Consider the following 4615-nt stretch of genomic DNA (forward strand, 5'->3'; position numbering starts at 1 on the left):
CCTCGGCCTGCCACTGGCTCCCTGCCCCTTCACCAGGGAGCTGCTCCTCTCGCTGTGTTGTCTTTGCCCACAACCAACATGTCTGAAATCCAGCCAAGAGGCAGATTTCTAGAATTAAGTCTCTTTTGCATACTTGACCGTGGTCATCCATAAGGGATTCCAGAGGACTGCAAAGCTATTTCAAAGCCATCAGAAATCTTGTCTGAATTTTGGTCTTCCAACTCAGACATTCCTCTTGATTGCGAGGGCAAGAAGGGCAGAAGGGGGACTCTGCCTGCAAGAGTTGACTGGGATATGTGGCAGCAGACTTAGGGCAGCTCGGGCAGCTCTGCACATACTAGCTGCTACAGCTCTTTTAAAAAATGCTTTTGGTTAGGCGTATTTTGAATAGCATGTCAGACCAAGAGAATGATGCAATTATTGAGAAAAGTTTAAAGAGTAAGTATTTTATGTAGCATTCCCGATATAATATAAAAGCTGCCTCAGACATACTGTTCTGATTAATGTTAAGTTATTCTACACATTGTGTTCACCTCTATAAAAGGTTGTGCTGCAACTGAAGGGAATTTGGAGATTACTAAGCCATCTGAGGCTTAGTCTCTTCTAAGTAATTTCTGAGGACAGGAAATTAAGCCAAAGGTAAGGGTAAATAGCTCCAGTATATACAAGATACGCAGTATACATGATTGCCGATGTTCTTATATTGAGAAAAGCCTCTGCAAGATTTTCTGGATATAATTCTAGATTCCTACATACTAGAAGCAAGTCTTATCTGTGTGGGGATTGAACTGTAGGTTTTTTGTTTGGATGGTTTTCTGTTTTTACTTTGTTACTGTTGCTTTTAGCAGCAAGGAGTCTGCTCTTTTTTTTTTTCCCCTGCTCTATTGTTTTATCTTTTCACCTTTTTCTGATCCCAGAAGGAAAAATGGATGGTCAAATTTATTTCCTGATAACTGCAGCTGTTTAAGTAATAGGGGAAGTTGAAAATGCATCCAAGCTCCAGATGATCATTACATTCTTGCAATTATGGAGGAAATGTCCTGAAGAACCACCATTTATGAACTTACTGTAGAAAAACAACTAGAAAATTCTCTGCACAAAACTGTGTGGTAATAAGGTAGTAGGGATCAGAAGGAGAGCATCGGATGCTTAGAAGTATCTCATCTCAGGACATAAACCTTCAGGGCTGTGTAGAAAGTGCTGGTCCCAAGGTAGAGTTCCAGCATTGCTCTGCTGTACAGTGGGGAAGCTGTCACAAGAAGGAAGCTTGTGTATGAATAACTTTACTTGGCAAAATTCTTTCTTCAATATCAGTTTTCCACTACAATGAGTTATGAAATGTCTATGGATACAACTGGAACTTTCTGTCTGGCTATGAATTATGTCATAACTGTGGCATAGGTCCATAAATGGTGAAAGCTAACTGTTCTCCTCATTTATAGGTTTAAGTTCCATTTCATAATAGCCATAAGACACAGCACATAGCTATTACATTTCTCAAGTGATTACAGTTGCTCATTGTTTGGTCTCATGCCCTGTAGAAGTGTTAAATTTCTCTATCCATAAAGAGCAACCATATACCTTCAGTCCGAATGACCTACATTTAACTTACAAAAAGAGCAAAACAAGAAAGAACAAATATATATTTTCCACAGGGGAGAGCATGTAGTGTTTGTTTTCTATATAATGATCTGCACTACATCCAGAGAATGAAAATAACTTCTGAGTTCTGCACATCTATTTCTGATCCAAAGCTCATTGAAGAAGTGGGATTTGGATCAGTCCCAGAGAGAGTGCTAGGAGTGTAAAACCGCAGTACATTCAAAGCAAAAGTCTCATAGCTGCAGAACTGCATGTATCACATAAATCAAAGTGAAGTGTACCTTAAACACGTTTTGCAGTGTCTTTTTTATTGTTGATAGATAGTGTAACATTTACTGTGCTTATAATGCTATGAATATGCAAGCAGTTTCAATTCGATGGAAAGTAGTGAGGCATAATAAGATGGATCTCTTGAAAGCTGAGAACACAATCAATATATCCATTCAGTAGGAAGGACATCACCAAGTACTGTATAGGGAATATTGCTAACAATTTACAATTTTTTTTTAGGAATTCTGAGCTAAAATAAATTCAGACAGACAAAGACACCTAACAATACACATTTCATAGCATTGTATTAGCATTCTTCATTTGAATGTCAAAAGTGACTGATACATAACAGCAGGGCATCTGTGAACTTAGGAAACATTGTTCCTAGCAATTCTTTTGAAACACTGAACACATCAAGATGAGAAAATGCATCTATATTATTCTTCAAAAGGAATAGAACAATTGAGTTCTTTGAAATATAAAGTCAGTTTGGAATATTTCAACGTTTGTCTAAATACACATTTGAAATAACATATTTCCTTCGTTTTAATGAATTATTTTTTGCTCCTGAAAAACCACACAGTAATAATAATGCTGTGCATTCTGTTCATTACAAAGTCATGTAAACTTCTTCCCAAATTCTATAACGTGTCCGGCCCTCCCTCCCCACCTTTTACAAGGATTCAATATATTTTTAAAGCTTTCAATGAAATCAAAATCCAACAGAAATATTTTTTTCTGTTTGATTGCAGCCAATAACCACATTGCATAGTTGTGGCTGACTTGTAATTGGGGAACCTGCTGTGGTCCCACAGGCATCTCTGTTTATACAAATACTCCAGTATATATATATTCATTTATTTTATATACGCATCCATGCATATTATATTTAAGTGGAACAAGGATGCTAGCACTAATGAAGGTGTAAAAGGCACGTTCTTTTCATACTGCAATGTGCAGTGTGTAGGTTTAATATGCAATGTTTAGTTTAGTGATATAACCCACTGAGTATTTTGTTGATTTTGGTAGAGTAATGCCTAGAAAATGGATGCTTCAGCTGCCAGCATCCCCTTCATAGGGTGATACGTGTTTGAAAGTAAATAAAAGAATCAAGGCAACATGTAAGTACACCACTGGAGCTGTAAAGAGAAAGTTATGGAAGCAAACTAATGCTAAAATTTATGTGACATGGCTGGTTTTCTAAAAGCTGTTATACCCAAATAGCATTATAATGTATTTCACAGCAAATTTCTTGGTAGTCCCTGACTAGGAGCACAAATGAGGGAATACATTTCTTTTCTGTATGTGAATGTGGTGTGTGTACCTACAGTGAAGGGTAACTTACCCCTTCTACCTTCGGGGTTCCCAGCATGGTTCTGTGCCTCACCCTTCTTCACTCCAGAAAGCTGGAGTTAGGAAGTGTAAGGCTGCAACACTGTGCTCGGGCGTTATGCCGTGTATTTATGTGAATCTGGTGATAGTGCCAGTTTGCAATTAACTGTGATCTGCAGGTGGTGCTTTAGAGTCCTCTGGTCCTTTGCATTGTGGGTGACAGATGGTATTGGACCATAAGAAGTTTTACAAACAGCTCAATGTTAAGAATGTTGTGGTTCAAGTAATAGAGTGTCTGAAGAAAGATGGATATATTGGCCTGAAAAACAGAATCTGTAAAATATGATCATACCTGGCTCAGGTAGTTTTTATGCCAAAGAACCTCATACAGCATTTTCACCATTAAAATATAAAGGCTTGTTTATATTCGAGTTTGATTTTCCTATATTATAAGGCGGCTTCAGTTCTTCTGATTTACTATCATTAATATGTATTTCTATTCCCATTTTTTCTTTGAAAATCTGTGTTTAAAACTGAACTGCAATTTATTAATTTTCTTTCAAGTTCTTAATCTATGCTTTTTTCTTCTGTAGTTAGATAAATACAGAGAGCCAAATGATAACTCCAGGCTCCAGTTTTGCATATCTTAGAGAGAATGTTTAAGAGATGGTCGCGGGATCACATTCCAAACTCTTGTATTCAAACTTTTCTTTATTTATGGAGAGAAAGCTGCAGTCTGAATTACAATATTACAGCATCTCCAATATAAAGCTTATAATTATTTTGTGGTTCATCAACAACAATATAGTTGAACAACAATAATAAAAGTTGTTGTTTCCTGAAAATACGTGAACTTTAAAATTAATTTTTTTTCCTACTCTCCTAGAGGTTGCACTTGTACAAAACCTTACATTCCTTTTCTCGGAATAGTGCCTTACCACTGTGTGAATATTTTTAAGGCAGTTTGTAAAAGCTAGTGCATTGCACTGGAAATACAGTGCAAGATCAGACCCACCCGGCCACAAGGACTAGGTTTTAAAAACAGTGTAATTCTCCAACATAAAAGTGAGGGCAGTCGCTGAAGAGGAAAGTCCTGAATTCCAGTCCTAGTTCCCCAGAAAACCCCTTTGTTTGACAAGTAACAATCATTGAAAAATGTATCAAAACATTTCTAATAAATTTACGGGTGAGTTCCCTTATGTCGGTGCCAAGTCATGTTTTTCTTTGCTCTCTTCTTGAATTTTTTTTTTTTGTATGACCCAGTTACTACAGAAAGATGAAGTGGGAGTTGAACTTACTGTGGATAGAACTACTCATTTTATTAAACTTAAATAGAGTCTGTGACTGATTTTTATAAAAAGGCTCTGTCCCAAAATTTTGTCACTTCACAGAATCACAGAATCACAGAATC

The sequence above is a fragment of the Buceros rhinoceros genome, unplaced genomic scaffold, assembly GCF_000710305.1.
Source record: "Buceros rhinoceros silvestris isolate BGI_N320 unplaced genomic scaffold, ASM71030v1 scaffold17315, whole genome shotgun sequence".
Classification (NCBI taxonomy): domain Eukaryota; kingdom Metazoa; phylum Chordata; class Aves; order Bucerotiformes; family Bucerotidae; genus Buceros; species Buceros rhinoceros.